Here is a 15,245-nt window from a genome sequence, read left to right as displayed (position 1 = left end):
ATGGCGGATAGCTTTTGTACCTTCAATTACTTACACTACATTCAAAGTAATAAAAGAAATTCGCCTTCTATGTTTCATCGGCTCACATTTGCATATGCAATATTATCGTTAAGTCACTTAGAATGAATACTAGGTTCAAAACTTTCTAGGCCCACGAGCCACCATTAAACGGGGGCATGAAACCTCGAAGGCAGTAAAAACCCTCGATACCGTGCACAACCATATAAAGACCTCTAAGCCTACGGACTACCTCGAACCGGGGACTGTTACCCGACAGTAAGATCGGGAAATTCAGGCTAATAAATCCCGTAGGCACTAAGCCTACAAGGCAGGGCCCAAACACGAAAGGCCATAGCCAACTTAAGAGACGAATCCTTTAGAGCTTCGGTCACAACATATAAACAGATCAGAGACGTTTGAGTTCGTGCATAAAAAGTAAGATCCTTACATATTTTTAATCCATAAAAGATTCTTTTAGACCCGGTCAAGTTACTTGGTCTCGTACTACGGCCATAAAAAGATCCACCTTCGGCAAATAATATTTATGTCCGGGTAAATCACTCGCATATTTTAGTAAAAACTTCATTTTTTATCGAGTCCTCCGAATTTAGAGCAACTCAGAATTATTATTTATTCCAGTCCTCATCCAAGCTGTGGGAGATCGAACAGTTTAAGCAATGTCAAATTCTATGCTAAGGCATCGATGGCATATTATGAAGACCGAGACACAATTTACATATCCTAAGTCTTAAACATAAGCAAGTACAAAAAAGTAAAGGACATAATGTTTAGCCGAAGAGAAATTTCATATATACGTTACCAAAAGATATTTACAAAGGCACTATAAAATGGCCCCAAAGTACAGAGCATACAACTACAAGAAAAGACAAAAGTAATCTAAGGCATTTCCTGCCTATTCCTCATCAGAGCCCGGATCATTATCCGAACCGTCGGGTTGGTACCTAGCTTTGGCCTCAGCTTCAAGCCTCTTAGATTTTTTGATCTCGGCCGCTAGGTTAACCCCCCGAGCATGAATCTCCTCAAGGGTCTCTCTTCGAGGCAGCCACTTCACATATTAAGCCTTCGTTATTACACGGGCCTCAACTACCTCTACATCATTCTTGAGCTGGGCCATCATGTCCTGGGCTTCCGTGACCCCATCCGAAGCCACCTCCATTTGGACTTTAGAGCAGTGTATTCTTGGTCGAGAGCATCCCGTTCTGCAACGGCCTAGTCAAGTTGTGCTAGAGCTCCTTGTTTAGCCGAGACCATTTGTCGACCTTTTCTCTCATCACTCTAAGATGAACTTTGGTCGATGCCAGGTCCTCTTTGGTGGCATCCCGCTCCGAGGCCAGGAGATCTATTTTGCCCTTAATTCCTCAGCTGAAACTCTGACCTCGTCCATTTAGGACCTAAGTTGGTCAATAAGGGTTATCTTTTCTTGGACCTGCGAGGTTGCGGTAGCATCTGCGTTTAACCTCTCGTTATCGATCTCAGACACTCTTACCTTTTCAACCAGAAGGGTGTGTTCCTATTTAGCCTTCGAGGTCTCATTTTGGGATTTTTCCATCTCGGCTTGCAGGGCAGAGTGATCCCTAAGGACTTCATTGTTTTGCTCACAGAGAGCTTTGTACGTGTCTTTTTGTCGGACCTGCTCCTTGAGCTGGAACTCGAGGTGAATCACCTCTATCTTGGCCCGGTGAAAGCTCTCATGGTGAAGTACGGAGGCCTGAGACACATAGAAAGAGGAATCACTAGAATACCGTTGAGGCAAAAAGAACCCTTTTATAATGAAAGAGAAGAAGGCATACCATGTTTAGCGTCTACTGAGCATCGTTGAAGAGGATTGGCGCATCTACCTCGTTCATCTTCACTTGGTTCTCTTCGGTTACCAAGGAATAGATATAGCTAGCCACTCCGACTGGCCCGAATAGAATCCTAGTATCCGTTGATATGGTCAACATGACCATTTTCTTCCAGTCAAGATCCACACTCTGGGCAGGAAACTGCTTCTTGAGCTTTAGGTTCGAACTCGGCCCACTTGACCCTAGCTGCACATCCCTTTTTGGGATCTCCAGGTGGCCAAAGCCGGAGTAATCCTCTAGCATGCCGACATCTACGCCCTCTAAAAATGAATTGATCGCCTCATCCATGGCCCGGGAGGCCTTGGTCGGTTTCTCTGCAGCGGCTCGAGCCTTATTTAAGAAGGACTCCATATGAGGCGGTGACTCCGAAACATTAATAACGTCGATGTTTGCTGAAGCAGTTTCCCTCGGAACCAGAAGAGCCTCCTTTGAAGCAAACGTTACTTGCTCTTCTTCGAGTCCCTAAGCTATAGGGGACTTAGACTTTTGAGCAACCTCATCCAGGGGCCCTAACTCCAGTTCGATGTCGATCGGCTTGTGAGTGGCGAACTCTATGTCGTCGTTATCCTCAGAAAAATCCTTGAGCCGGTAAAGAGCCTCGGGATCCGGGACTCGGGCAGTGAAGGCTTTTTTGTGCTCTTCTTGACCCTGAACCCGACTCTTTTCTTCTTCCTAGCCTCGGCAAGAGCATCCGAGGAGTCATGAGACCTTTTTTTTTTTCGTTTTCTCCTCCTTCTTTGCAACGGCTTCGGCAGCGGGCTTCAGTGAGGCGGATGGTTTTTCAGACAGGTCCGAGGCCATGGCCTCAGTGATTGCCCGAAGCTCAGTAGTCTTCGAAAAATCTGTGAAAGGAAATAACTTAGTCAAAATAATGATAAGATAAAAATGACCCAAAAGGGGAATTCAACCGGAGGAAGAGGGACACTCACCATGAGAACGAGCCTCTTATTTACCTTTGGAAAGCTTGCTCCACTCACGCTCGAGATAGGTGAGTTGTTTGTTACCTTAACCCAATCCCTAAAATAAGGGACCGCATTGGGGACTCGGGCGACAACTGGTTATCAGAAAAAATGAGTAATGAGAAAAGATGAGCAAATTCAAAGGAGTAAATTAAAATAAAACAAACTTACATTTTGAGTTCCATTTCTCGGGGAACGACAGGAACTTAGAGGGAATGAGGTCTTCGGTATTTATCCGAACAAATCTCCCCTGCCAGCCTCGGTCCCTGTTCTCGTTGATGCAGGAGAAGGGAACCTTTTTTGCCCGACGGGCAAGCTTGATTAACCCCCCTCAGAAGATTCGGGGGCTGTAAATGCAGAGAAAGGTCGACCGTGAACCGATGCTTCTCCATGTTGTTGGCAAAATAAAGGAGGAGGGTTACGATCCTACAAAAGGACGGGTGGTTCTGCCCGAGGCATATCTCGTACCTCTTAAAAAAAATCAAGGACCACCGTATCCACCGGACTGAACGTAAAAGGATACGTATAAACGCTTAAGTATCCTTCCACGCGCATCGTGATGTCCTCATCGGGACTGGGAACGACTATAGTTTTTCCTTCCCATTTGCAGTCCTCCCGGACCACTTGGAGCATTTACTCGGTGATGGAGCAGACATACCTCCACGTCTCCTCACCCCGGTCTCCTCGTTTGGAGACTTTTTTTACCTTGAAATCGTTGTCTATAGAGCAACCTCGGGGGATGAATTCTGTAAGAAGAGGTACCGGGGTTACTACCGGAAAGGTTTCCTCGATACCTGTGGCCTAGGTAGAGGTTGAAATAGCAGTGTTTTGAGGCACCAATTTTGAAGCTTTAGCCATTTTGATCTGGGAATATGAAGGTTTGAGGTTGATACGATGGTTTGAAGGTTGATATGAAAATTTGAAGATCTGGTATGAAGATTTGAAGTTAAAGTATGAAGGTTTGAAGACGAGATGAAGACATGAAGATGTAGAGAACAATTTACAAAGATTTGAAAGATTGATGAACAAATAGAAAATTCGAGGGTAGCTCAAGAAGATTCGAAATTGAAAAGTAAAAAAGTGAAAAAAGGAAACCGAAGCTTTTATAGGAAAGAAATAATGAATGTGTGACGTTTCACATTCGGTAACTGCCGAGGATGGTCAACCGGCGGCTGACACGTGTCCGAAGTCAGAACGGCATGATTGATGAGACATTTCAACTCGTCAACTTGCTTATGACGTACAAAGGAAGGAACCGGGGTCAATTAGTCACTTCTCGTCGTTCCTATTAATCTATTCTCCGAGAAGTGAGGGGACTATCTGTGTACGAGTAAAATCAGGGGTAACTTTTATCCACGATTTTTCGATAGAGAAACGAGAGACAATGTGATTCGATGTTGGCTCGAGTAAAGTCGAGGGCGCTCATAGATCAAAGCTCGGGGGGACGAATGACACATCAAAAATCAGACATGGCTAAATATGAAAAGAACTGAGCGGGAGCAAAACAAAGAATCGAGGGTAAAGGGATGACGGTTAGAGAGGAAGAATGAGGAGCCGAAATATCCGCCATCAACAGGATATTACGGCGCGGATCACGCCTGATATCAACCGCGGATCGTGTTTTACTAGAAGAAAAGGATTTTTACCCTATTTAGACTTGTACTAGGAATGAAACCCCCCTACTATATAAAGAGGAGAACGTTTTTATTTTTCACTACTATTGGCACGCATATCAAAGAAATAAAGTTTATTTTTGTCTTCTAGCCATTGTCTAAAGTGTTCTTTCAGCTGGTAACTTCTTTAGTTGCAACCGAGCTCATTTCGAGGGCTTGATCGGAACAGTTTTCCAATATTCATATCTAACGCCGGGCTTAATTGTTTCATTACATTTGGTTTGATCGCTTTGTTTTCCTTTAATTCAATTATTTGTTGTTCTTAGATCATTCGTGTTAAATTAAATCATGTATCCTTTAAACCGCGTACAAATTTAATTGTTACTCATTTGAAGGGTAAACATATTCGTTCTTATTATTGTTGGAATAATTTTTCGTACAATGATGAAGAAATCTGGTAAATGTATTTCCCAGAAAATTTACTGCAAAATATATTAAATATTTTTTTTCACGTTAATGAGCCTTATGTGAGATGAATCTAGATTAGTCGAGGTCCAATGCAGATAATCAAAAATTAATTGAGTGGTAAACTAAAAAAAAATTATTTCTTACATCATGTATGTCATCGTGGATTATAAATCAACAGTAATTTTATAATGACTATTAGGCCATGAAGTTTGAAATCATATTTTCAAATAGAAATAAGATGTTCTGCCACAAGATTTTGTAATATTGTTGTAAAAATCCAAATTGTGAACTTGTAGAAAAGCATATGATCGTAGCATAAGATGAACTAAATTAGTATGAATTTGTTTCTTAATTCCCAGTAATTCCACAATAAATAGGTCATGAAAATTGCAAAATAAGAAACCTCAAATTTTCTTTTCTAGAACAAAAAAGTTTTCCCTTCAAGGTCCATGAGACAGTTAACTCTAGCACCAGAAAACCAAACCTTCAAAGGCATATGAAATTTAACAATTTATGCCTCCATCTTTTTTCATTTATGATTTTTATTCACATATATGTTTTTCCTCTTCATGGGTTGTTCTAACTCTTTAAAGAATTTGCTTATCAGCATTTCGATGTCGCTACATATATATGTATGGGTCGAAATTCGCCTAAGAGCACTTGGCATAAGGTGGTGTTGCTAAAAGTAAGTTGGCTGAGGTCGACTAGTAACTAATGGGACTCATCGTCGAGCAGCCAATCATGTCCGAGGTCAAGTATCAGAAGGAGCAGTAACGGCTAGTTCAGTAATAGGACCTTTAAGAGAATATTCCGTTGGATATTCTTTATACTTGTACTTTTAGGGTTAATTGGGGCATGTCCCCATAAATATAAAGAGAGATTCCCTGTTAAGGGCATTCGGAAGAAAGCAGACTCTCTCTAGATAAATACAAACACTACCTTTCAAAAGAGATTCGATGGTTGATTACTCTACAACTTTTCCATCAGATCCAAGATAGACCCCGATATTCTTGTATTGGTCGGTCATTCACCATTGTCAGAAGGAGGAATCATCCACCCCATTTAATGTTGGGTGAATCATTCTCCTTATTTACTTTAGTGTCATTTATTGTTATTGAATGATTGACATTCCTTTTCCATTATTAAAATTTTAGTCCATTCTACATCTATAACTAGCAAAACAAAGGGAGAAAAATCCCCTACTTTCTTGTACACACAGACCTAACATGTCAGGTAACGGAGAAGAAAGGATGAAAGAAGTGGCCGATTTCACCAACAACCTCTTAAACACCATCAACGAGGTTTTCGAAACGGAGGGTGAAGATGTAACGCCAAATGCCTCTCCCAGACGAAGTGGCTCACTCCTTCCTCATGGTAGTATCACAATGTCCCACGGTAAGGGAGCTTCCACTTCCACTTCCACAATGGAAGAGGCACCACCGACAGTGAAGAAACTGCTCGAGGCTTGACTGGCAAATACGTTGACCAACATCCTCGACAAACCCGCCCAAAAGGAAGTTAGAGAAAATGCAAGAACTTGCGATGCACCAATAATGGTCGAGCATCACGACCCTCCCCCTCTCATAATAGGTATCACTCACAATATTAATAATGCAGATGACGACACCCTCACATCCATTTTGAGGAAGATAGAAGAAATGGAAAACGAAAATAAAATGCTTCGAGACCAAATAAAAGAGCATCAAGAAAGGGAAAACAAAATACTGGGAGCCCCAAAACTCTTACCAAAAAGAGATGTCGGTCAGTTCGTTGAACAATCGTACAGTTATGAAGCCGCCCCACATACCATGCCCAAAACCTTCAAAATACCACCGTACCTGAAAATATACGACGGTACAACCGATCTTGAGGATCATGTGACTCACTATGTCACCGCAGTAAAAGGCAACAACCTCACCAAAGAACAAGTATCCTCCATCCTGTTGAAAATGTTTGGCGAAACCCTCACCGGGGGCGCATTAACTTGGTATTAATAGCTGCCCGTGCGCTCCATTGAAATATTCGAAGAGATGGCCGACAAGTTTGTGACAGCCCATGCCGGAGCTAAAAAGGCGGAAGCAAGAGTGAGTGATATATTTGCCATCAAACAATCACCTGGAGAAGGACTAAGGGACTTCCTCGCTCGATTCAACTGTGTAAGAATGACCTTACCAAATATATCAGAAGGCATGGCTGAGCAACTTTCCAAAATGGGTTAAACATAAGCGGTTCGAGGGCGACCAGGAAGTTGCTGAGTCGGCTCATGAAATATCCCCCAACAACTTGGGATGAAATATACAATGCCTATTGCGCTGAAGTCCGTGTTGACAAAGATGACCTAAATGGACCAACACAACGGTTGACCTCAGTACATGCCGAGTCCAGAAAAAATCGAAGAAACGACACCAGAAGGGATCTAGCAGTTCCACAACCCAACCGAGAAAGGCATCAGCCATATATAAGAGGCGCCATCATGCCGCCCTCCCGTCACGAACAAGGCCCGTCTAGACCAAGGACAGGGACTCACCGGAGCGAAAGAGGTATGCCTCTTTACTATCTGCTCACAATTTTTGTGTATCACCTTCAAAAATAGTTTACGCATTGGAAAAGCTCGGCCCATAAGTGAAGTTTCCACAGAAGATGAGATCCGACTCAAACACCAGGAAGTCGAACGTCCTCTGCGAAATATCTTACATAAGCCCGAGCTATCGGGAAGATTAGCTAAGTAGGCCATAGAATTAAGTGAGCTTGATATTACATACTAACCACAGACGGTGATAAAATCACAAGTCCTCGGCGACTTCATTGCGGACTTCAACGCAAAAATAGTGCCTGAAGTCAAAGAAGAAGAAGCCCACGCTTCTCCACAAGCATAAGATCTATAGATTTTTTACACCGACGATGCTTCCAATGCATTGGAGTCTGGATTGGGACTCGTGCTCGAAGTCCCGACAGGCGAAGTGATTCGCTAGTCCGTAAAATGCCTAGACATGACTAATAATGAGGCTGAGTATGAGGGTGTGATTGTAGGATTAAGGCTAGCACTCAAGTATGGAGCGAGGCAAGTCATCCTACGCTGCGATTCTCAGCTCATCGTCAACCAAGTCACCGAGACTTTCCAAAGCAAAGAACAAAGGTTGCAAAAATACCAAACTAAAATCCGCAAGATATTCCCCAAGTTTGATGAATGCCAGCTCGACCAAATCCCTCGAATGCAAAACACCGAAGCCGATGGCCTCGCCAAATTAGCGGCAGCCACTAAAACCATAACCGGAGAAGGAAATATGGCCGCCCTCCTCCACTCATCGATAGATCAAATCGAGGTAAGGACTATAAATTTAATTTGGGACTGGCGCAACCGTATTGTTACATACTTGCAGGACAATATACTCCCAGATGATAAAAAAGAAGCCAAGAAACTTCAGATGCAATCAGCCAGGTACAACATCATCCAGAATGATCTGTACAAGAGGACGTACGGCGTCCCCCTAGAAAAATGCTTGGGCCCGAATCAAACTCGGCGTGTCCTAGAAGAAGTCCACGAAGGCCACTGCGGGGCTCAATCCGGCAACCGAGCTCTGGTCAGATGCTCATACGAGTAGGATACCAGTGGCCTACTATGAAAAAGAGGCCGCTGACTTCATAAAAAGATGCGAGCAATGCCAAAAATACGCCCCAATGATCCACCAAGAAGGAGAGCAACTCCACTCGGTCACTTCCCCCTTGGCCTTTTATCAAATAGGGAATGGACATCGTCGTCCCACTCCCTGCAGGATGAGGTAACGTGCATTTCCTTTTGGTTTTAATTGACTATTTTTCTAAATGGGTAGAAGCAGGAACATTCGCTTAGATACGCGAGCAGGAAGTGATCGCCTTCATATGGAAGAACATTGCGTGCCGCTTCGGCCTCCCCAAAGAGATCAGCTGTGACAACGGACCCCAATTCACTGGAAAAAAGGTTGCCAAATATTTCGAAAAGTAGCATATCATAAGAATATTCTCCACCCCATACCACCCCGCAGGCAACAGGCAAGCAGAGTCCTCTAATAAATCAATACTGAACATCATTAAGAAAAAGCTCGAGGACGCCAAAGGACTTTGGCCAGAACTACTGCCAGAAGTGCTATGGGCCTATCTCACAATGCCAAAGATGAGCACAAGAGAAACACCCAACTCGTTAGTCTATGGGACTGATGCAGTGATACTAGTCAAAGTCGGAGAGCCCAGTTTGAGATACTCCCATGAGAGCGGACTGAGGAATGACGAAAGCAGAAGGCAAGACCTCGACGAAGCCGAAGAATGGAGAGACATGGCCTACATAAGAATGATCGCCCAAAAATAACAGGCAGAATGCTACTATAATAAAAAGCCAAGATCAGATCACTCAAAGTCGGAGATTACGTGCTCAAGGCCAAAACACAAGCCAGCAAAGACCCGCGGGAGGGCAAACTGGGACGGCCATACAAAATCACAGCAGCAACAAGCAAAGGGTCACTTAAACTAGAAACAGTGGAAGGAAAACAGCTACCTAAAAAACTGGAACGTCGCCCACCTCAAGTACTTCAACTTTTAAGAACAAGAATCCTCCAAGTCATACTTTTTTTCCCTTACTTGAGTTTTGTCCCAATTGGGTTTTCTCAAATAGTTTTTTAACGAGGCGATGAGGAGGACACTTCAAGTCGAAGTACAGATAAGAAAAAGGCATAGTTCATTGCTCAACCTCATAACATATCTGCAGGTCGCCCAATGAAGGGACTAGATAGACCGGGACTTGAATGCTAGCCTGAACAATATGTAAATTTCTCCAAGTATTGAGCAAAACACAAATGTACGTTCGCCAGAACATTACCTCATCATCTACCCGGCCCACGACCACAATTAAATAAAAAACATTCGACCTCGTTCGAATTAAAATATATTCGACCTCGTTCGAATTAAAATACATTAGACCCCGTTCGAATTAAAAGACATTCGACCTCGTTCGAATTAAAAGACATTCGACCTCGTTCGAATTAAAAAATATTCGACCTCGTTCAAATTAAAAGACATTCGACCTCGTTCAAATTAAAAGATATTCGACCTCGTTCAAATTAAAAAACATTCAACCTCATTCGAATTAAAAGACATTCGACCTCGTTCAAATTAAAATAAAAGATTCGACCTCGTTCAAATTAAAAAACATTCGACCTCGTTTGAATTAAAAGACATTCGACCTCGTTTGAATTAAAAAACATTCAACCTCATTCGAATTAAAAGACATTCGACCTCGTTCGAATTAAAAGACATTCGACCTCATTCGAATCAAATAACACCGACCTCGCTCGAATTCACATTCGGCTTCATTCAGGTCAACTGCGACTTATGTTCTACTTTGCTCGAACTAAGCTTATACGGCCCTCAACCATTGTTGGGTTTAGGTTATGTTTGACCTCGCTTATACTAACTAAGTTGCGTTTCAAATTAATCTCTGGCTATGTTTGACTTCGTTCGACAACACTTATTGGCCCCAGGTCACAACTACCAAGGCTGGCATTTGAACTCGTTCAACATACAAACCGAGCTTCTACGGCTAAAAGCAACCCAATGACAGAATAAAGGAAATGAGCATACAAGACCAAGCAGAGAAAAGATTCAGAAACGAACAACGAAAAATAGCATTTCATACTTCAAAAATATTCTTTACAAGGGCTAAACAAAATTACAAACCAAAGGAATAACTACTCACCACCCGACCCAGCAGCGCCATCTCCACCATCGCCATCGCTATCAGGGTACTCATCCTCGTACCAGGCATCATGATCAATCCCATCCAAATCCTTCTCGCCATCACCGATCCCTAGTGTAGCAGGGTCATAGCCACAAGCGATCCGAGCTGCACACGCCTTAGCATAAACATCCTCAAAATTAGCCTCAGGAACTCTCCCCACCGTCATCAAATCTCTGAATATGTCTAGCTGGGCCTCTGTGTAGATCTACTTCTCATATAAATACCGCGGGACATCAGGATAAGTAGAAGTGTGGGAGGACGACTGGGCCAACGACTGCGTCTTCTCGGCCTCGAGAGCGATGATTTGGTCACCAAGGTTCGAGACCTCTTTTCTAGCCCCACCAATTTGCTCGTCAAGCCGCTCTTCCCTGAGCCTGGCCATCTCTAAATCGTTTGCCCGCTCGAACCGGAGGACGCAGATTGCATCCTTCAAAGCTCTTTTGCCAAAATCGCAAACCGAGCCAACTCGGCCCTCTCCAAATCCGCCATCTTCTTGGCGACCTCGTCACTCAAAGCATCGACCCTAACCGAACATTGCTCGAGTTCACCCCGCAGAAATACCACTTGGGCTTGAAGGTCCGCACATTCAGCCTGAACTCCCTTGTTCACTTCGAGCTCCTCTTCTTTATCCCTCGACGCCCATTCGAGGACGATGCACTTGCCAATAACTCTCACCAGCTCGTCATCTTTTTTGCTTCAGCTCATCCCGGATAGCTTGGAAATTGTCACTCTCGCTGAACCGCATACAGATCTCACGATGTTTGCTGAGGTATTCACGGTACTTCTTCTCCATCCTATTGAAAATAGTTTTATTCCACTCCTCTTGTTGAGCACTCTCAATCTCTAAGATAATGGTCTAAAAAAAAGAGAAGAAAAGAGGAAGAAAATCAACCTATCGAAAATAATGTGCAAGGCATAAAAACTAGAAAGGTCGGAAGATTTACCCTAAGGGCGAGACCGGCTATGCTCGACGACAGGGTGGCATCGTTCAGCGACTCGAGGGTTTTGCCCTCCGCATCGGAGCAAAGGGGACCCAAGGAAGGAACCACATCTTCAGTGTTCACTAGCAGGCCGCAGTCCATGGGGACCACGATGGTACGAGTGGACTCTTCCAACCTCACTTCCACCCGAGTGAACTCCTCGCTAAGCATCCGCACCTCATAAGGGTCAATATCAGAGCCGGTTTTGTAGCCCTCCTCGGCAATACCTTTGCCTCTCACTCGGCCGATGAGGGAACATCAACCGGTACCGAGGATGACGGCTCACTTCTCAATACATATCACCGACCTCCATGGACGACCCTCCAACCTCAACCCCGATTTCAGGAAAGGGCGCACCTTCTACCACTCCCGTTGATAGCGGAACTCCAGATGACGGATTCACCTCACTTTCAGGTGCGGCAACAGTCGGCTTATAGTCGTCCCTTGTAGAGTCCACTGCTCGAACTGTACCACAGCCAACATCCACAAATTTCCTTTATTATGGATTCAAGTCTTCCCCGCTCGGCGACGACTCATCTACTAAATGTAGCACATGAAAAGCCGATGTCCCAGATGCTGAGGCCGTCGATGGCTGAGCTGATTACACCAAAACCGAAGGTCGAACAAAGGCAAATAATTGGGCAGGCTTGATCGCGGTTGCGGCTGGAACAGATTCCGTCGTATCGGTCGCCTGGCGGAACATAGGAGTAGGAGCTCTCGACTTCCTCGGACCTCCCCGTGCTGACAAAAAAAGAGAGAAAAAAGGTCGGGATCAACCCCCGCAAAGATAAAAGGCGACCTAAAAGACGACCTATTAGAAAAATTCAACGATAAAGACATAAGCAAACATACCGAGAAGCTTGGGCCCGAACTTATTACGGAAGGCCGACCATTCGCGAATCTCTAATGTATGAGGAAGGACTCGGCTAACCCACTCGTGAATATCCTCGACCAAAGAAGGGGGTTCGGCCTCCGCTGCTTAGAAAGAGAAAAATAAGATACAGTACAACCAAGGTCGACTAGCACGAAGTGCAACAGAGGAAAAAGGAAGGTGCTTACGAGCATAGTTCCAAAACTTAGGAAACCTGTTTGCATTTGCCACCACGTCTTCAGTTCTGATGAAGAAATAGTTGAGCCAAAACTGGCGATTGGCCCTGTCATCCATTTTTACCACAAGACACTTGCCGCCCCGATGGCGAATATATAATATCGTCCCCCTGTGAAAACTGGGGGCGAAGAGATGCATCAAGTAACGGATGGTCACCTCGACCCCGGCCAACTCCGCAAACTTCGAAATAATACAGATGAGCTTGTAAATATAGGGGGAGAGTTGAGCCGGGCACACCCGGTAATAGCGGCAAAACACTTTGTCCAGGGGAAGGATAGGAAAAGAATAACCTACGTAGAAGGGGTATGCATAGAAGGCGCAATACCATGTCGATGTATCTGCACCACATCGTGCCCTGCAGAGATTAGGTCTATGTGGGCGGAAATTTTGAATTTATCCCTAAACTTAGCGATGGCCGCCTTTGTCATCAATGACTCCGAGATTTCGGGGTCATCTTCGGGCAACTTTGAGAAGTCAGACCTAGCCTTCTCCTAAGGGTGAATTATTTGCTCCACCGAAGAAAAGCTGTCATCTTCAGCAACCATGGCCACCCTATCATCGTGGGGGGATGGGGGCATGCAAACTGGCAATGGGACAGGATTAGGTACTCCCCCTGAATTGATTGTATTAACCATTTTTGCTCGTTTTTATATGGAGAAGATGCAAGCATAGAGGAGATATAAATGGCAAAAGTTATCAGAACCGATGAAAACAGTAATGCAAGGATGAAGGAAACAAAAGCAAGAATAATGGGAGAAGGAAGGAAGAGATAAAGATTCAGTGTTTGAAAAGTACAAAAGATCAGGCAAAAGGTATTGTGTTCTTATTTGTAGGAATCCGGGCACCACAATCGAGAATACAAACCGTCGATGCCTAGCACGGATGTTGAAATGCAGAGGCACGGAAAATGACACAATACATCGAGAAAATGCGTAATAATGACGCGTGGTATCGTGACGTCATTCTGAACCGACATAACGGTAAGTTATGATTCACGAAGCGCCACGTTATCATCTTGCCAAGAGCGTTACTATTCGACCTATTCGCCTAAAATCTCTCAACTACGACTAGAGAAGTCCGCTCATCGAGGTCGTCCGAGAGACGGCCCCGATAAGCGGAGGGACTAACTGTATGGGTCAAAATTCGCCTAAGAGCACTCGACGCAAAGTGGTGTTGCTAAAAGTAATTTGGTCGAGGTCGACTAGTAACTAATGGGACTCATCGTCGAGCAGCCAATCATGGCCGAGGTCAAGTATCAGAAGGAGCAGTAACGGCTAGTTCAGTAATAGGACCTTTAAGAGAATATTCCGTTGGATATTCTTTATACTTGTACTTTTAGGGTTAATTGGGGGCATGTCCCCATAAATAGAAAGAGAGATATATAAAGAGAGATTCCCTGATAAGGGCATTCAAAAGAAAGTAGACTCTCTCTAGATAAATACAAACACTACCTTTCAAAAGAGACTCGATGGTTGATTACTCTACACCTTTTCCATCAGATCCAAGATAGACCCTGATATTCTTGTATTGGTCGGTCATTCACCATTGTCAGAAGGAAGAATCATCCACCTCATTCAATGTTGGGTGAATCATTCTCCTTATTTACTTTAGTGTCATTTATTGTTATTGAATGATTGACGTTCCTTTTCCATTATTGGTATTGGAACATTAAATGCACATTGCATTTAACTCTTTTTCAATGCTGTTCAAACATTACCCACATAGATCGATTATAGATCAGAAGTTATTATTATTAACTAGGCTTAACCCCTCATCATATAAAATTAATTAGTCTTACCAAAGGTTTATAGTTAGTCGACTATATTTTTTGGTCAGACAATATAGAAGGTAGAAGGTGTTTGGCTAAGCTTATAAACTGGTCAAACTGACTTATAAGCATCTTTTGAATTATTACATTGGACGATATACTTATTCTTTTGAATGAGATTTCTATTCTTCTCTATTAGACGTTATATAGAAGGGTATTATTTTGAAAAGACGTCTCACATGGTTGTAGGTATAAATTTTAATCCTTGTCTCATATCTTAAGTCGTTATAAATTGAGATTATAGTTTGAATCTAAGTAGCTTAACTTATATTTTTATGATTTGTTACCCTTTTATACTTTCACAAGGAAAAGAAAACTTACAGAAAAAGGGTTTTTTCTATAATTTTGCATAATTCTAGAAATGCTGCGATACTTTTGCAATTTTCATGTTATCTTTAGGAATAATATTGATTTTAATCTAGGATAAGTACTTTTCAAGTCTCGTGCAGTTTTTCTTTCCCAATAAATTTAGTTTATTTCCATTTCTTACTTCATTTTGATCTTGATTTTATGAAAATAAATTAATAGAAAGAAACAACGAACAAAAAATGAAGGACCTGTTTGGCCATAAACTTTACCAAAATAAACTTGGGTTTTATTTGAAAACACATGTTTGGTCATAGATTTTGCCTACATTTTGGCCAAATCCCAAATTCC

The sequence above is a fragment of the Nicotiana tomentosiformis genome, chromosome 2 (genome assembly GCF_000390325.3).
Source record: "Nicotiana tomentosiformis chromosome 2, ASM39032v3, whole genome shotgun sequence".
Classification (NCBI taxonomy): Eukaryota; Viridiplantae; Streptophyta; class Magnoliopsida; order Solanales; family Solanaceae; genus Nicotiana; species Nicotiana tomentosiformis.
The sequence above is the reverse complement of the archived record's forward strand: the minus strand, read 5'-3'. Positions refer to the sequence as shown.